The sequence below is a fragment of the Propithecus coquereli genome, unplaced genomic scaffold (assembly GCF_000956105.1).
Source record: "Propithecus coquereli isolate 6110/MARCELLA unplaced genomic scaffold, Pcoq_1.0 Scaffold98, whole genome shotgun sequence".
NCBI lineage: Eukaryota > Metazoa > Chordata > Mammalia > Primates > Indriidae > Propithecus > Propithecus coquereli.
Window position 1 is genome coordinate 349,793 of NW_012156173.1, and position 19,694 is coordinate 369,486.

The 19,694-nt window shown below is 43.4% G+C and overlaps 1 protein-coding gene across 1 annotated transcript in view; it reads left to right on the plus strand.

The window, feature by feature from the left end:
* The first annotated feature begins 943 nt into the window (after positions 1–943).
* Positions 944–19,694, plus strand: part of TMEM200A (transmembrane protein 200A) — a 73,990-nt gene continuing 55,239 nt past the window's right edge. The window contains exon 1 of the mRNA XM_012665198.1: positions 944–1,198. The gene's annotated coding sequence lies outside the window, so the exon portion shown is untranslated. The remainder of the gene's footprint in view (positions 1,199–19,694) is intronic.

Genomic DNA, 19,694 nt, shown 5'->3' on the forward strand with positions numbered 1-19,694 from the left:
CGGGGAGGGGCCGGTGGCTAATTCCCCGGGCTCCCCAGAGCGGTGCAGACAGAGCGGGCCTTCGCAGCGTCCTCTCCGGGCCAGGTCTGGTTCTGCTCGCGCAGCGCCCGCGCAGCCCGCCAGGGGGACCCCGACCCGCCAGGCGGCATCTGATAAGAAAGCGTCGGAGGGGCGTGGAGCCCCGGGTCCTGCGGCGCCTACTCCATGAAAACCCCCCGTCGGCCTTGGCGCCCCCACCGCTGCGGATGACCAGCGAGGCCAGGGTCCCTGGCTCCAGAACCCGGGGTCCCACTGTAGCTGCGGGCGCGCCCCGCGGGTGGGCGTGTCCGTCTCCTCGCGCCGGCCTTCCAGCCCGGAGAAGAGCGTCTGAAAGCCGGTACTTTGTTCCCGAAGATGGGTTTTGCCTGCGGGTGATCCGGTTCTGGAAGTGCAACTTTGTGGCCGTGGCGCGGATCGGCCGCTCTGGGGGTCCTGGAGGGGAAGGAGCAGATCCTGTTTGCATCCTCCAGGCGGAGGGGGGCGGCAGGCCCAGGGGAGTTCCCACGGGTCTTGGGCGGCGGCGAGATTGACACGGTCCGGGGTCCCTACCGCGACGCTCCTGGAAGCCCGCCCCGCCCCCCGCCTCCAATCCTCCTCATTGGGCTTTGGGGAGTGCGGTTTGGGGCTGGGATCCGTCCGGAGCCCTGCAGAAAACTTTTCCCCTCCTAGCCCCCGCTCTCTTTTGTCTTCCTTGGCTGCGGTGGCGGCGACGCCTAAGCTGCGAGTCGCTTGCCCTGCCTGGCTCGCGGCACCCGGTGCCCTCGGAGGGCAGGAGCGCTCCGGCTCTGCGCGCCCGGTGGTGGCGGCCGGCGGCCCCGCAGCCCGCAGCGGGCACAGGCAGCAGCCACGCGCCCCCCGCCCCGAGGCCGCCGGTGCCCCCCCGGCGCGGGGATAGGGGCGCCCCCACCCGCTCCGCCCGCCCCCTCGCCTGACTCATCCGCCCGCGGTGGCCGCGCCGCGTCGGCTGCCCGAGCCCCGCCGGGATGGGGAGGAAGAGCGCGGCTGCCCGCGGCTCCCGAGACTCCTGCTGACGCCTGGGACCCCGCCGCCTTCTTCGCTCCTCCCGGAAGCGCCTGACGTCCCGACAGCTGCCGGAGTGGGAGCCGGGAGTGACAGCGGCAGAAGCGACCGGACCCCCGAGGCCCGGCGCTCAGGACAGGTGAGAGGGAAGGAAACGGTGTCGCCGTGCAGAGGCGGCTGGGCACCCACCGCAGCCGAAACCGGCGCTTCTTCAGCCCCCTGCCCTCCGCTCCGCTTCAGCCTCCGGAGTTAGGGTAAACGCTGTGTCCTGAAGTTTGGGAAATAGACCAAGTCCGCCATCGGCTCCGGACTCCTCAGTCCCCAGAGCGCGAGAGAAGCCGTGCGGGGCAGCCTTGGAGAACCGAGTCTGGGGGCGCCTGGCTGGGTTTCTCCAAGCAACACCCTCCTTTGTCTCGGCTCCAGAGTCAGCATTCTCGGTGAAGACGTCCACAGCGTTAATTTATGGTAGAGCAAAGTGTGGTCGGGGTCTCCCAAAGCAGTGTCTGTATGTGGTAGTATCTACATAGGCAAAATGGAGGGGCGAAGCAATTATGTGCAAAATTCAGCGCTACTCTTCTCCCTATGTAGTCTGTCCTTAAGAGAAAGGACCGAGGGCTTGCAAGATTGCTTCATTAATCATTCTTTTGTGATAATTAATTGTTCAAGCCAACACTTCGCATTGTGTAGGCGTAAGCTCTCTGTGTGTATTTACTGCTCTTTGATTTAGAGAAGTTGTGTGTGTGTGTAATAAAAACAATTCATTGTTCAGTATCAGGCATTGGTAATGTCAGAGAGAAAAGCAGATGCCTTACATATATGTAATTGACTAATTGGAATCAGTTCCTGTACACCTTAGTCTAGCGTATTTCAAAACTAAACAGGATGGGCTAAAGTGTCTCAAACCTTGTCCTTTGGTCTGAAGACCTTCAAAAGTACTGATAGTCAACTGCATAGAAAACAATCAAGAAGCTGTTGTTATTTGGCTACTGATAATAGAGCATATTACCATTTTATGAAAACTAGGCTAAATTTGGAAACTTTTTGAACCTCGTTTTATTTTCCCATTAGTGTTTACCCATATAGAAGCATCCGATTGTGGTTTCATGCTTTTTAAATGGCTCAAGTGAAGAATAGGAGTCCCTCTGACCAGGAAATAATGCTTCCATTAAGTGGAAACTGTAGTTAAATGTTTTAACAATTTAATGCTATGAGATTTTTTTCACTCATAAAAATATATACTGAAGTGTTGAGAATAATTTTTCTCTAATGAAGCCCTACTAAAGAGCTTATAATTATGATATAATTTAGCTATAATTCGTAACCCCGGTTATAATTAGCTTTGTATCTAGGCTGGGAAAGCCTTCGGTAAAGAGAGAGAGAGTTGCTGCGTGGGAAGTCTCTGTGGATAATTTCCAGGCAGTAGCACAAAAAGGCTTCACCTGTTGCTTCAGAGGCAGGTCTAGGTAAATGCTTGTAGTATGCAAAAGATAGTCGTCATCAAGAAGGGATTCTTCAGGAAAGATCATTGTCAGGAAGGATGGCTGCACTTGTTATTTTAACTTAGAGGAATTTTTAGTGAAGCCTTTGAATGCTCCAAGAGTTAGATTGCTATATTTGGACTTCGTGTAGTTTCAGAATTTTGACAACAGCTCATTGGACAGAGAAAGATAACTACTGACATATAAGGGGAGTGAATCTGAACTGATTGGTTAAATCCTCTCCTTCCCATGATGACTCTTAGCATAATGGAAAAGAAATTCATATTTAGCTTAGGAAGATAGACAAGAAGAAACATAAAAGCAAATGTCACCTTTTACGTTTCCTAAACAAAATTAGCAGAGGATAAAAAAATAAGTCATCATAGTAATGCTCATTACTTATCAAACGGAACGTAGAATTTAAAAGAGGAGGCAATTTAAAATAAATTTTATATAGTATTACTCTCCCTAAATAGGAGCCAAGATGGGGGAGTCTTTGTTAAAGAAAACACAGTTGGAAAAAGAACTTGCATGGGAACAGAAAAACAAACCAGCAATGAGATGGACCCTTCGTTTTATTAAGGAATGTATAGTTTGCAGTTTTGTCGAGTGAATCCACTTATTCCTTAACTTAAGATACGTTTTATCTGCTAAGATCTGATGTGTGCCCAAGCACTCAGACAACATGGACGAGCATTTGTTGTGGTGCCATACAGGCCGATGGACACCCCCCAGCCTCTCCTATGAGAGCTTTTAGGCTGGTGGGGAGGGGTCTGGTAAATGTGCCACAGATCACCTAGCAGCTGGGGTGGTCTGTGGGCACCAGGGGACTGGTGCGGCCTGGAGAACAGTATGGTGGGTTGCAAAGGGCACTGGATGGGAAGTTGTCATCTCCATTGAGCCACTGATTATGTGGCCTTTCTGGTCCGTGGTGCCCTCATCTGTAAAACCAGGGCTTTCAGCAGATGATCTTTATGTTCTCTTTTTAAAATGCTGCATGATGAGTTCTGGCAGAATTAAGAGAGGGAGAAATGTGTGTGTGTGGGAGGGTGGTTTGTAGGTTTCAGTTGGAGGAAGACAGGCTCCAGGCCTTGCTAAATACAGGAAAAGGGCAACGGCTATGATAATGGAAGTAAACGAGATCTGGCCCATCACTGATTATCTGAATGGACAATACATAATAAAATAATAAATGTCAGCTTTCACTTAGTGCTTGATGGTTTTCCATGAATTTTCACCAATAATGGCAACTGATTTCCATAACAACCCTCAGCGCATTAGAGCAGAAAGATGATGAAGCCAAGGCTAATACTGCAAATCACGTTTGCACCAGTATGCTCTGCTGCCTTTCTGCAGAATTTGTAGAGATAGGAGAAAGCTGAAGCATGATTTGGAAACCTAAGTAAAGGAGAGAGAAAGAGAGAAGGTTGGTGTCAGATTTTAGTTGAGGTTGAATTTCTGAGTGAAAGTACAGGTTACCTCCTGAAATGTCTTGAAATCTGATGACAGATGTTTGTTCTGATTGCTCCTGTTCTGTTCTTCCTCCCCACCTCACCTCTTTCCCCTCCCCCAGCAGGAATTCTGGGGATTTGAAGATCACAGAGTCATTGATAAGACTCTTCCAAGAGCTTAGAGTGAGACTGGAAAAAGGAAATATCTACATCTCATATAAAGGTGAGGATTCTGGGGCCATTGCATTATTAATTGATGGGATGTGTTCTGGTAGCAAGTTGTGCTTTGGAAACTTTGCCACCAGAGGTGAAATTACATGGAAGGCATAGGAGTGTAGCAAGGTGTGAAGATGGAGATCTCTACTTCCCTTCCTGCAGCTCCCTCTTCACTCTGCCCTGACCATTAAATGCAGCGAGGGTAGAGAAAAGAAGTCCCCTAACCACCACCCCACCCTGTGTTCCTGTGGAAGAGAGTTAGTTAGGATTCATTTGATTGCATATGTGAAGAATCTACATTGAAGTAGGTTAAGCAAAAAAGGATTTATTGGCTCATGTGACTGGAACGTCCAAAGGTGGGACTTGCTTGAGTCATGGCTGGAACCCAGAGACTCACCACTTTGTCAGGGTTCCTTCTCTCTTCCCCCGTTTCTCAGCTGCACCTCTCTGCAGCTCAGTTTTATTCTGAGGCCCTCTTTCTGTGTGTGGAGAAAGTGACTGTGGGTAGTTCTAAGCCTACATTCCCAGGCTTTTGATCCATGAGAAAGAGAGGTCCTATCTCTTCCAGGTCCCATTTATTTTTTTATTTTTTAAAATTTTAATTTTGTATTTTTTTAGAAACAGGATCTGGTTTCACTCTGTCACCCAGGCTGGGGTGCAGTGGTGCAGTCATAGCGCACTGCAATCTCCAACTCCTGGGCTCAAGGGATCCTTCTGCGTCAGCCTCCCAAAGTGCTGGGATTACAGGCAAGAGCCACTGCACCTGGCCCCAGGTCTCATTTATATAAATCTCCGGGAAGGGCTCTGATTGGCCCTGCTCAGTGGTCATTAAATCTAGCAGAGTGCTCTTTTGATTGTCTTGGTGCCCAACTCTGTGTGTATGTGCTAGTGGAAGGAGGAAGAGGCTGATAGGGCACCGTGATGGGCATTTCTGTCAGGATCACATAGAGGTGTGTTTCTCCCAAGCAAATGATGCTGCCAATCAAAAACAACATGTCCATTATCGGGAATAATTGCTCCCTCCTTTTTTAGGATAGCCCTTTGTATAATGGTGTGGAGTTTGCACATGGATGCAACTCAGCTGCCTAAGGCCATGCAAATTCTAGAAGTGGGACCTGCCTCTCAACCAATTTGAAGCCCAGTGATGACATACCCTCACATTTAAACTTTGCCAAAAGGAATATGGTTTCTGGAATATTATTGATTGAAGAACCCACTATTTATCCATATCTGTGCACTTTTAGCAAATATCCCTGTGCCTTATTTTCAGCCCAGGGATTTCATTTCAAAAACCCTGGTCATCTGGTGATCATGAGATTGGAGACTTTTTTTTCACTTTGGTCACTGTAGAGTCAGTGAAAGTTTGAACAGGGAAGTGAAGTGATGACATAACTATTGTTTATGTAATTCATTGGGATTGTTGGAGATGGGCAGAGGGGAGCAGCAGGCACGGGTTAGGGTTCTCACTTAGGAGGCATAAGATGATACGTCTTCAGATAGAGTATTGGTGGCAAGAATGTCTGAGCAATAATATGAAATCTGGTGAGGTTATATATTAGGGTGAAGGAGCAGCTGTGTTGACAGAAGGATTTGCGGAATGAAATGGATCAGAAAGAACCAGAAAAGGGCGACAGGCTAGGCCCACAAGTGAAATGGCTGTGCATGGTTGACAGGGTGACAGCAACTGAATTTCATAGAAAGGAGTTCTAGGGGCATGTGTGGAACTGACATTTATTGAGGACCTACTTAATATGACAGGTCCATGTTGCATGCTTTAATTCATTATTTAAACCTCATAACAGCTCTGTAAAGGGAGAAAACTAAAAGTTAGGGAGGCAGATAATTTATTTAAGATTATGAGGTCCTTGGCCAAGTGTAGTGGCTCATGCCTGTAATCCTAGCACTTTGAGAAGCCAAGGCGGGAGGATCGCTTGAGCTCAGAAATTCCAGACCAGCCTGAGGAAGAGTAATACCCCATCGCTACTAAAAATAGAAAAATTAGCTGGGCTTGGTGATGTGCACTTGTAGTCCCAGCTACTTGGGAGGCTCAAGCAGGAGGATCACTTGAGCCCAGGAGTATGAGGTTGCTATGAGCTAGACTGACGTCACAGCACTCTCTCTAGCTTGAGCAACAGAGCGAGATTTTGTCTCGAAAAAAAAAAAAAAAAGACTATGAGGTCCGTAAGTGGTAGAACTGTAATTGAAGTCCAAGATCTCAAGTCCAAGGTCAAAATCCACCATATCAGGCCAAACTGAAGGACAGGCTCAAGGTTGGCCCTTCTCCTAGGCAATCAAGGTGCCAGAAGTCCAGGTCAGATAGAAGGCACAGAAAAGAGGTAATTAGGGGCAAAGGTGCTCAGAGCCAAGCTGGACAAGAGTGTCAAGATACAACCCTAGGAAAGAATGTCACATGCATAGATTCCAGATTTGGGGGTTGGAGTATAGTGAGGAAGGGGGATGGGCACAGTATCAGGGAGTCAAACAGGTGGGCAGATCAATAGAACTGTTGAATTGTTGATCTGAGAACAGGAACTCTACCATCTGCCCTGGCTTTAAATATCCTTCCTGGCATAAGTCAATAAGAATATGGAATGGGCCGCTTCTCAGAGGGAGACAGGATTCTATCCGTTGTCAGGCACCATCAGGGAAAGACAAGCTAACATTTGCAGAGTCTCTGCCTTGTGCCTTAGGAACATAATCTCACTAAAGCTTCGTTATAGTCCTGGAAGGGTAAATAGTATGCCCTCCTTTTTTTGAGCCAGGAAATGGAGGCTCAGAGAGGTTAAATTACTTGTCTGAGCTCCTGGAGCCTTCATTGGAAGGTGAAGGGGCTGGCATGGAACCCAGATCTAGCTGAATCCAGAGCTCAAACCAACCTGGATCTTCAGGAAGTCACCTGGGTTCTAACAGGGCAGGGTCAATTTCAAGTCTGGGTGATGGGAGTGGGCAAGTGAGCAGAGGCATGTGGCTGTGGAGGAAGACGCTCATTGTTAGACATCCGAGTGGGAGATAAGGGCAGGCCATCTGAAGAGAGTTGTCTAGCAGGATTATAGCCGGCTTTGGCAGAAAACTTAATAATCTAGTAGCCCCCGCACTGCCCAGTGCAGGATCTCTGTCATTACGCAGGATAGATACGTCAGCAAGACAGATGTTTGGAGGGCTTAATTTTAGTCACTGATTTCAGTTAAGGAGAAGGGACCTCTGCCAGCTGCCACGACCTGAATTTACCTTTATACATATAGGTACTCTGCCCTTAAATATCAAAAATAAGAAATAGATCCATATAGAGAGGAAGAGAAAGCATGCACTAGCACATGCTGAATGTAGTAGGTTCGTGGAACGCTCTCTGGCTATGAAGGTCTATTCTTGAAGGTGCTCTAAATCAAACAGTTACCAATGGAATGTGAGTGACATCATATCATTCCCTGACAAATTCAAGGTCAAATTTGTATCTGTTTAGGTATATGACTGGATGTATGTGCAATAGACTGTGTATATATGTATGCTAGGAAGGGGAATAAGAAGATAAATGAAAATAGAAATATTTGTGAGAACTTCGTACCTATTTGGGGAGGTAAAACAACCATGTATAAAACTTTTAAAACAACACAATAGAATAATATGATTTCAGAGCTGGAAAGTTCTTTCTAAGCGTAATCAAGATGATAATATTAGCTAGTGTGATGAAATACAGACTTAATAGTAGCAGTTGAACATAAATATTATGGAGACTAAAAGGAATAGAACCATCTAAAATGCCGAAGGCCAACTGGGGAAGCTTCCACGCAGGAGGTGAGTTTTGGTGAATACGTATGGGCGGAGAGGAGAGAGGAGGGCATTCCAGGTAGAACTAAGAACTTATAGATACCTTCCAGCCAGAGACCACCAGGAACTTCACTTGTAGTTGAACAAGTTGCCTTTGCTACTCATTGCAGTGGGGAGAACATACACTACAGGTAAACATGGAGTGTCTCAGTAAGAGAATGCTAGCAATTAGTTATAGGATTTGGGCTTGTGTTAGGTGATTTGGAAGGGGATTTAAAGAAGTAGGGCTTTGCTCTGGATTGAAGTAGGGGCCATCCTAAGATTTTTGTATCTTAATAAATCTTATCTAGAAGGAGGCAAGACAAGGGAGGCTAATGCTACTGTTGGTAAAGAAGCAGCATTTACTCATATTAGCCAGATTTGGGGGATGTTTGGTCATTTTGGGGGCCAATGTTCATGTTTTTGTTCCCATTATATTATGAGATTCTTGAGGGTAGGGATCAGGTATCCTAATAAGAAAGCCAGATGTAAAGTAATGATGGTAATACATTGAAATAAAGCTGGTAGAGATACGAAAAAAATATTAGAGATTCACGAAACAAAAGAACTGCTGAGAAGGAGCAGGCTCTTTTGCAAACAGTGAGTGAATCACAGAGGTGTTGATAGAGTAGCAGCTGCTGGGGAGAAAAGAAAATATTTTCCTTGTAAGAATCAACATCTTTGGGCTTAAATTTAGGGTGAATCCAAAGAATTTCAGTACTCTCTCTAAGCTGACGTTGGCATAGGAGAGACACAAATTTTGGCTTCCCTGGCACAGTGAGTCAGATGGGCTCAGTGAACATTAATGTGCGAGCATTTGTAATACAGTAGAGTTACTTAGCATTTCTGCAGAGATATTATTATTTCTAATCATAAAGCAATACATGCTCCCCATAAAAACTTTGGAAAGTACATTAAGTATAAAAAGTCAGGGAGAAAATTTGCCTATTAATCCTATAACCCAAAGGTGCCCCATAACATTTTGGCATATTCTTCCTCCTTATGTATAATAATTTTTTCACATAGTTAATAACATATTACAACCTTATCTATTTGCTTAACCTTATGTCCTAAATATTTTCCAACTTCTAGGAAAGCTTTGTTAATGTCTGTATCATATTGAATTACATAGAAATATCATAATTTATTAACTATGCCTTTAATGTTAGAACTTCAGGAAATTTCCAAATATTTGGTGTTATAAATGGCACTCTAATTTTTGTTCAAATTACAGATTACTTTTTATTAAAGGTTACAAATTTATTTGTGTTCCACTTTATATATTTGTATCAGGGTACTTCTTAAGCAAGATTCACGGAAGGGTAATTCCTAGGTGAAAGGGTATGGACATTTTAAGATTCTTGATATGTAGTGACAAACTGATTTTCAGAAAAAGTGAAGTTGTAACTGACAGTGGGTGGAACTACCCTCCCCATGCCCTCACCAGGTATTTTTTTGTTTGTTTTTTGTTTTTAAATAAGAAAAGCTCCCATTTCAAAGTGAAGAATAGTTTATGCTAACTGTTGATCTCGTTCCTTTGTTACTAAAACTCTCTTCTAGAACATAGACTGGTAAAATATTGTGGCAAGCCATTCACTCCATTGAAAAAAGTTTATTTGCAAGAGTTCCTCAGCATTCAGGTAGGGGCCCATTACAGAGAGAAAATTAGCTTTGGAATGATTTTTTTTTGAAAGTCAGTATTATACACATCCTGGGAGGGGACTCATCAGACCTAGCGTGGAACAACCTGCAAGTGAAGGCGGCGCAGGGTGAGAGCCCCACTTTGCAGAGCTGACCCTCTGACAGCCCCACCTCTGTAGCCTTCGGGATCGGGTCCTGGTAGTCAGGGAAGGTTCTAACTATAGCTGGCGTTGTGCTCAGGTTGTGCTCAGCTGGCGTTGCGCACAGGCGAGGGCAGGCCTGCACCTGTTTTGTCCATGGCTGTATCCTCAGCAGGGGACCCAGGACCAGGTTGTGCTGGGAGTTCGCAAGTGAAAATGCTGGAGACTCCCCCCCGCCCCCCAGAACCTCTGCTCTGTTAGTCCCTGATTCCCCAGAATCAAACAAACAAAGGTCCTGAATTTCGGACCTTTTGATTTTACTTTCTTTTCCAAAGAAAAACCAACCACATCATAGTATCTAGTTTTCATAGTGATGAACTTTGACTTATTCCAGAAGAAAGAAAAATTTGGATCTTACTTGAACCTCCTTAGGGTTTTTTGTTGTTCAAAAACACTGCTTGAGACTACAAAGGAACTATTAAACTTACTGTAACAGTCAATTTGAGGTGGTTTTTGAGTGCCAATTTCAATTTCTCCACAACTACTATTTTTCCATAAAAATAATTCATAACTAAAATAAAAAATAGTTTGGTTTTCTTCTAAAAGTCGAAGGAGGATATTATTATATTGTTGTAACTCCATTCTTTATTATGGATATCAGTCAATAATTGTGAACAAAATTATTTTCATTCATTTGTTCAACAAATAATTACTTAGGGAGATTTATTCAGTAGTTACTGTTAAATTATACTTGTGACTCATTTTTGTCAAATGTGACACACGTCTTCTTACACAACAATAATGCAGAACACTGTGTAGGAAAGCATGACCTATGCATTTATTATTTGCTTATGGATAAGACATGTCAAAGTTCTCATAACATAAAAATGTAAACTCAGCTTGGGAGAAAATTTATTAATTAATGAGGAACTCAATATATATTATGTGCTGGTAGCTGAGGATTGGATAGGGATTAAAACAAGGGTGGTGGTGGAGCTCACGTTGTAGGTGGAGGAGACAGACGGTAAATGCGTAAACAAGAAAGGCAATTTCAGGTAGTAAAAGTGCTATGAGGGAAGTCAAGGAATCTGATGTCATACAGAGTGCTCCGGCTTTCTTAGATCAGAGGGTCAGGGAGGACCTCTCTATAGTTGAGGCATTTGAGCTGAGACTTGCAAGATAATAAAGAACCAGCATCAAACATTTGGGAGAGAGGAGGGTAGGGTAGGTTTTATTCCCAGTGCACTGGAAGGCTCTTAGAAGGTTGTTCTTTTGAAGCATGATGTTAGAGGTCATTCATTAAAAATAGGAGCTGAGGTTAAGAATGCAAAGTAGTATTTCATGGTAATGATGACACTGGCCTTGGGAACAAAAACAATTCATGTTAGAGACTCCCTGTGTAGTTATACTCAAGATATGCCATATATCACCATGTGCCTAAAGACATTCCATATTCAGTATGTCCCCTTCAAAGGGGTTTTAATATAAATACAATATATAAGTATAGTTAATAAGTAAATAAATATAAATAAATATAAATCTCAGTAGAATATACATAGCTTAATAAATCCACCACAAGGTTTTTTGTTTTGTGAAGCTTATATTTTTTAACTGTGCCTAGCATAGTGACTTGTCTATTTTATGTGTTTAATAAATGTTGCTGAATTAATTATATCAAACATTCTATATTGTGAGAAAAATTACCCTAGGATATAAAATCACATTTAAGACACAGTATTTTTTATGAAAAGACCAAACCATTTCTTTGACAAAACTGAGATAATATGTTAACCATACTTTAAATAGCAGTTTTAAAACTGTATTCAAAATGTTAAAAACTGAAATATTGAAAACAAAAAAATAATACATAGGCGTAATCATCTTCCTCGCATATAATTCTTTCTGCAGGCACAGCTGCAGGCACAGCTAGAAATCTCTGGAAAAGTCCACAGTTTAGATAAAGATTTCCTTAGCATCACTTGGTCTTACCACACCTTACTTGACATGTAGAAATTCCTCATTTATTTTGTGAGTTTCCCAATTCTTGAACTAACCTCTATTCAGAACTTTTCTGCCAACACTGCATAGTTGAATATAAGACAATAATAGCATATAATTTTAGTGATGCTTGTTAATGACTATTTGGCTCAGTGTCTTTCAGGAGACCTATTCAAAGTATATTTATTAAGTCATCAGACATTATTGAGAGCAAGTGCTGGGGCATAACAGGCCTCTGTCAAGGAACTCTCAGGCTAGAGAACCATCGGGTAGTTAGAGCAACGGGAAGAGTTTTGAAGTAAGGTGATACATGGGGTTCCCTGAGTCTAATGTTGGGAGAGGGACAGTAGTGAGTCAAGTCATGAATTATTTCACAAATGCCTTAAAATTAGAATTTGGTTAAGTGATTTTAACAGACAGATTACAAAAACGAAGACAAAGGTGAAAAAGGCAGCACTTACCATCCATCTCTAGGTAACAAGGCCACCTGCGTCCTGATTCTCATTTCTACACATACTGCGCTGGGGATTCCCTGTTCTCCTGGCCCAACTGCCAGAGGCTCATCTGCTCATTTGTCAGGAGACAGGCTGACTAACAGGCCCCTGGGACCGCTTCCCCACCTGCAGCCCCATGAACATGGCCCTCCCTTTTTCAGTCTCCTGTATGTGGGACTGCACCTGGGCTCTTTTGCCTTGGGGCACAGCCCCCTAAGCTGCTCCACCACCCTGCCCTGCCCTTCACACACTCCTGCGGCTTTGGACCGGGGGAGTCTCAGTCCTGTAGCTTTCTTGATTTCCAGTAGAGCATCACTCACTTATTCCTTTATTTATTCCTGTAATAAATATTTTCTGAGTACGTAACATGTACTATTTTGGGCACTGGAAATGTAACAGGAAACAAAACAGTTTCTGCCTTATGAACCTTATATTCCAGCTGAAGGATGCAGACAGACAGCATACATGTAATTTGTTGTGACAAATAATAATAAGAAAAGTAAAGCAGAGCCCAGGGACTGGGAGCAGTTAGGATGCGGGTAGTGTAGCATGGTCAAGGAAGGCCCCTCTGAGACAGTCTGACATTTGAGCAGAGACCTGAATGAAGTGAGGGGAGAAGCCATTGGAATGCATGGGGAGGAGTGTGCCAGGCGGGAGTATAGGAGGTGCAAACAGCCTGAGCAGGCAGCCTGTGAAGTGGGAGTTGGCTTGGAATGTGCGAGTGGCATAGAGGCCAGTGTGATTAGAGCAAAGCGGGGCTCCTAGAGGGCCTTGGGGCCATGAGGAAACTTTGGATTTACTCTGAGTAATGTGGGAAGCACCTGCTGGAATCCTAACCTATGGTGCTGGCTTTGCTAGGCCCATCCTCACAGTCATCGCTAGTTTCAGAAGGAAACATGCAATGCGTAGAAGCCCAAGTGTCTGTATCTGCCTGATGGGCCTGAACGCTCATTCAGCGTTCTTGGAAACCATGTGGTCGAATGCAAGTGACACTGATATAAAGACCTTGAAGCAAGAACCAGAGAATTGCAAAGCCAAGTGGGAGTGTTTTACTTTGGATGTGTCTTAGTTTGTTTTGTGTTGCTATAGCAGAATACTGCAGACTGGGTAATTCATAAAGAAGTTTATTTCTCACAATTCTGGAGGCTGGGAAGTCCAGTATCAAGATGTTGGCATCTGGTGAGGGCTTTCTGTTGCATCATCCCATGGTGGAAGGTGGAAGGGAAAGAGAACATGTGGGCATGAGAGAAGCAGGGGGCAGAACTCTTCCTTCTTATGAGGAAACCATTCCTGCAATAACTAACCCATTACTGTGATAGCAGCTTTCATCCATCCACGAGAGCAGAGCCCTAATCACCTCTTAAAGGTCCCACCTCCCAACACTGTTGTGTTGAGGATCAAGTTTTCAGCATATGAACTTAGGGGACACATTCAAACGATAGCAGGTGTGAACAAAATTTTGTTGTGCATTAAAAACAGGGTGAATTCACAGAATCAGAATATGAGAGCTGTGAAGAGCATTTTTAGACAACAGTGAAAGCTCTGAGATCCAGAGAGATAGTTCACTTCTCTAAAGTCACTTACTAAGTGAGGTGCAGATACAGGATTAATCCAGGCCTTTTTCCTCCCAGTCATGGTCCTTGAGTAATGTGGGTGGCACATAGGTGTTAAGGAAAAGAAGAGCTGTGATATTTGAGCTGGAATTAGCCACCTGGTAAGAACAAGGGCTGTGTAGGTTAAAGACGCGGAGCATGCTCAGAAAGCTTCCTTAGCATCAGCATTCATTTGGTCAACAGGCGTTCATGGAGACCTACTATGTTCCAGGAACTAACTGTGTGTGATGCTGGAGAAAGGATGTGAACAGAGGGTCAAGGGAGCCTATAATCTGTTAGTGAGAGCATAAATAACACTGATAACCATCAATAACAACATGATACGTGTGATTAGTGCCACGAAGATGACTAGAGAATGCTTCCCCAAGAAATATCTGCTAAGATGGAACCAGAGACCAGAGCAGCTAGTCTGGAGAAGATAAATGGCAGAGGAAAAAAACCCATGCATGAAGGCTGAGGAAGCAAAGATTTTGGTATTTTTGAGGAACAGAAAGAAAGCCCTGTTACTGGATCATAATGAGCAGGGGAAGAGGGTGGGAGGAGAGAGTTATAGTCTGGGGAAGGGCCCATCATGCAGTGCCGTGATGACGACAGTAACATTTGATACTCAGTCCTAAGAGCAACACAAGGCTAGTGAAAAAGAGGAATGACATAAACTGGTTTATGGTTAGACTCACTGTGACAGTTTTGTGGTGAGGGGGTGGGGGAGGTGAGAATGCATGAAGGAAGAGATAACAGGGCCTTGGGTTGGCGGTGGTGGAGGTGCTGGAGCCGAGTGAACAGAGTAGGGAGAGGTTTTACGGGCAGCACCAGCAGACGTTGGCAACTGCAAGCCCATGGGAAATTGTGGTCCAGGAGACACCAAGATTTGGGCATGAACAAGTAATTGGTGGTGGTAGCATTTGCATAGATGAGGAAGCCTTTTCCTAAGGTCAGGTCCTGAGTAATTTGAGAAGCCCGTGAGACATTGTAGGGGGAAGAGCAAGTAGACATGTGGACAGATGGGTCTGGAGCACAGATGAGAAGTTTGGAATGGAGACATAAATTGGAGAATCATTAGTGTGTAATTGGCAATAAAGTCACAGAGTGAAAAGAGATTCAGCAAAGTAGGGGGCTTAGGAGCAAGCTTTGGGGATGCCCACATTTCAGGAGAGTGGGAGAGCATACGAAGTAGCAGCCCTAGAGGTAGGAGAAAAGCTGGCGTGTGATGTCGCTGATGAAAGCTACATGATGTTAGCAATAAAGCTCTGTTTGCACATGGTCCTTACTGAGCCTTTTCTGAAGACTTGGGTTCAATTTCTTTTTCCAATTTAATCTACAGTGCAGCCCTGATGTAGTATAGCTTTCAAACTTTTGGATGAAATGGCTTAGAAATTACTGAAAATCTTTTTTTTAAATTCATGTCATAGTTGTTGATGCTGTTAGAACAGAATGAGTCACACATTCACAATAAAATAATGATAGAATAGCACATCTGAAGGTCAACTTCATGATCATGCTGATGGCTAATCTATTCCTACTATCAACTCCACTGCTGCGTTTCCATTTAGTAGGTCTTCATGCTTTTTAAAGCATTTTCAGATTTACTACTAGGTCATATATTATTTTTGTGATAGATGTTTTTAAAAACACAAATGGAAGTTTAAGCTATTCTAAGTAGAGCATTTATTTGCCAGGGCACTATAAGGAGAGTATATAATTTAAAAGAGGAGTGCTTGAACAGCTGGCAGAAGACTCTGAGGATTACCCTGGCTTTTATTATGAATGCATTTTAGCTCATTAAAATTGAAGAGAAAAGAAACCTGCTATTGGAGGTTGCATTTAGCCTGTCTATTTGGGAGCTTAGCTTAGCCCATTCTGTACTGATGGACGACCCTGAGGGAGCGTTATGTTCTTGCTCTTATTTTCCTACAGGGAAAGACACAGTGGAGAGTCACCGGCAGTACATGAAACGAATGCAGAAAAATTGAAAATCAACCTCGCGTGAGTGTCGTTAAATTAGAGGTAATTAAGTACATTTATTTTACATTTTCTCTGTTCTTCTAATATAGTCTTTTCATTTTTAAATATTTTTATAATATTAAAAATTAAGATTCAGAAATTATAAAATGAAGTTATCATAGCACTTACTTGCGGTTTCTATGTGCATGGTATTCTCTTAAATTGTAACTTAAAAGTATAAAATGAAAACTCTCCTGGATTTGGAGTCCTTTGGGAGTTAGCACAGTGCTGCTCACTAAGGTCCCTGTTCAGTAAGAAGCCTCTACTCAGTCCTTTGGCCCTTTCTCTTCTTACTCGAATGCTTAGAAGGGGAACTTGTCAACGGTCTTATCTGTCCTGGCATAAAAGTCCATCCGTGATGGAAGACCTTCATCGGTAATGTGTCATAAAAAGCTCGCTGTATGTGATGATCTTGCCTGATCTTTTGCCTGCCCCCCACCAAAAAAAAAAAAATGTTTTTTCCCCAAATCTGTGCCTTTGGGTGAACTTCTCTGAAGATGACCCTTGAGGAGGTGACTGGAGCTATTTTCCGGTTCAGAGAGGACTTTTATAAGTATTTGTAGAAGCTGACTTGCCTTGGACATGTATATGAAGTGAGAAGTAGAGCGAAGTACAACTACCGGCCTTGGGTTACTGTGCTGGAGATTCTACTAACTGTTTTCCAAGCACAGTGCTCTGAGAATGTCAGCCGTCTTCTTGTGGCAACTATGGAGCATCGAGGACAGACCCAAAGTTGCCTTGTATTATGGCAGACAAACATGATGGAATGATACCACACCTGGACAATGGGACACCATCTTATTTTTTTCTATTGAGATGTACATATAAAAAGTTTATGGAAAGAAAAGTGTCATTTTAAAAATTTAAGTATAGGGGGACCAGAAAGGTTTGTTTGGTTTTTATCATTTGATTCCATAGTTTATCTAGTACGATTTGAGAAATTGCTAACTGAAGGTTAACACCTGAAAGGCTGGTTAGCTGACCTGCCTGGAGCTTGTCTGAATGGGATCCCACTCTGATATGTTGCGTCCTCTTCCCTTCACTCCAGAACACACTGCCGTCTGGCTGCCTGGCTCAAGCAGCTCTCCTTCAAAGATATGTTTAAGAATACATAGTCAACTTTGATTATCTGGGCTATTTATAATTCAAATGAGATTTTGTTTGGAAAAAGAATCCCATTGCCAGGGATAATTTGAAAATCACGGGAGAATTTGAGCATGACCCCCTATGAGTTATGAGACCTTGGGCAAGTTACTTGCCCTCACTGAGCCCCAGTTTAGTGTGGGACAGCATGACCTCCTTAGAAAGTTGGGGGGTTATGAAAGGTCACGTAAGGAAATGATCTGGCACGGTGCACAGCACAAAGTAGACACTGCCCAGTGTTGGTCCTTTCCCTTCCCTCCCCTTCCCTTCCACCTCCTGCTTGCCCCTCCATTCTCTCCCACTTGGATGCACCTGTTCTGTACACATGCTCTATATGAAACAGCTGTTAGCTCCGCCCAAATGGGAAATCCTTACTGGGGGAGGCACTTTTCATTGTTCTAGATCCATCTTGAATTCCAGTATCTCTTCTGTGGAGTCTTTCCCTTTCTCTCCTGGGAGACTTGGTTGCACCTTCCAGCACTTTCTAGGTGCTTTGCTCATGCCAGCACTTAAGGCTGTATGCAGTGATAGTGACTGGTCTACCTGCTGTCTCTAGCCCAGACCCACGTGTAGAAGTAATAGAAGTGGACCTAACATCTTCCTTAGGACAACAAAAAGGGTTGAATGGAAAGTGAAAAGTGAAATGATTTTCTTTTTCCTTTAGTGATGTTACCACTAGCATTGTTGCCCCCAAATAGAGCCCATTTCAGCTCTATTGATGCAGAACTGAGTGCTGGCTTTTTGAAGATCAGTGGATGGGTCCAGAAGAAAGACTACAGCCCTACTACTTTTTATGCCCCCTTCCCCTTGCCTTCAAGAACTTCTCTCCCCATCTTCTTGGGGAAGAGACAGATAGCTACATGAGGCAGGAACATTTCTGCTATTGTTCAGTCGTTTGTCTGTGGCCAGGCTCCTCAAGGCACCTGCTCTGGCCCCCTAGTGACACTACGCCAGGAAGCAAACCACCTCACCTGAGGAATTGTGTGCGACCCCAAGGCCAGGTGTGATGTTTTATTGTGTTTATGACTCCTCCCATATGGCCCCCATATATTTGCTCAGGGGTTATTGAATTTGTTGAATTAAATTGAATTAGCTCCAAGGGATTCATTAGGTGCCTGCAGCATCAGACTGGCCAGTTTCAGCTCAACTGAGGAGCAGGTCACATGAAACCAAGGACATTAACTGGTTCAGAGGAAGAGCCACCCTAGACTTAGAATTTTTTGCTTGCCAATGGCTGAGAAGTCAGAAATGCCCTCCTGAAAAGAACGAGACACTGTGAGGTGAGGAGTATTCAATGAGAGTAGATAATCCAGTCCCTTTCTTGGCCTTATTCATTTAGATGTTTTGAAACATTCATGAAGCCATCTTAATAAACTTGAAGGTTGACACTTGAACACCTGGAGGTGGCAAATAATCTGGTTCCCATAGCCATCACAACTCAGCTGTGTATACAGATATTGCTTTCTGGGTCTTGGAAAATACTGATCAATAAATTATGAGCTGTCATGCTTAGAATCCAGTAAGTCTCTTCAGTTTTCTTTCAATTTTTAGTGTTTAGTAAATCATATTTAATTGGCATAGAGATAAAAATAAGCATCAGGGAGTGGTGAAAACTGTCTTCATTTTGAGTATAAAGGCTTATTTTTCCCTTTTTAATTTTTTTGAATAATTCCAGTGAGTATTAAATTAATTGAATAATTCCAAAAAGTATTACAATTTTGAGTATTAAAACTCAAAAGTCTGTAGAAATAATTTATTCAAATAATGAGAAAAGAAGAAATCACTTCTTAAGTATTTTCTTAACAGTTTGAGTTGTTTTCAATCAGTAATTTATACAAAATAAACTTATTCTTTATAAATGCTTTTTCTAAAGTTTATTTTAAGCATTTGTCATGTTACTGAAGTTTTTGTAAGCGTACCTCTCTAAAGGCTGCATGATGTTCTGTTACCTGTGTTTTTTACTTACTGTTTTTAATTAATAAAAGAGGAAATGTTGTGACATTTAGAACTTTCCTTTATAATTTCCTGGATCCAGAAAGGAATAGCATGTTTCCCAGATGTGTCAGATATTTTAGTATTTTCTATCAAGCTTAACCGTTGAAGGTGATGATCAAATCACACTGCAGTGAGCTGGTCAATGGGCTGGTAACTCTTCTATAAAATTTTCTGGTGGAATTTGTTTTCCCTGTTTTAGAAGTTTGAGAGTGTTAATTTGGGATTGTCTTTGCTTTTCTTCTAATATATTGAAGTTTACATTTGGAGTACATTTGTTTATTATCTTTTTGCAAAAGGATTTATGTCTATCCCAGCATGTCATCCAGTAGCAGAGAGAAACACATGACCATTCAGTCATTTTTAACACAGTATTTGGGATATAAATATGGAAGAAAGTAGCCAGAAAAAAGCAGTCTTTATCTATTAGTAGAAAGAGGATTTGTTGTGTTAACATTCTGCTCCGTGTGTGCATTTGAGGCATTGTTGGTTATGGAGATCACATGATGAAAAGTTGTTAATTTCTTAGCATGTGGAACCACTGTGAGGAACTAAAGGGAGCCAAGGCTCTCCACTGACACACTTGGCCCTGGAGGTGAGTGATAGCAGAGCATGATGTCAGGGCCCTGGGAGACCGACGGCCACCCGGGTGGTGGCTTTTTAT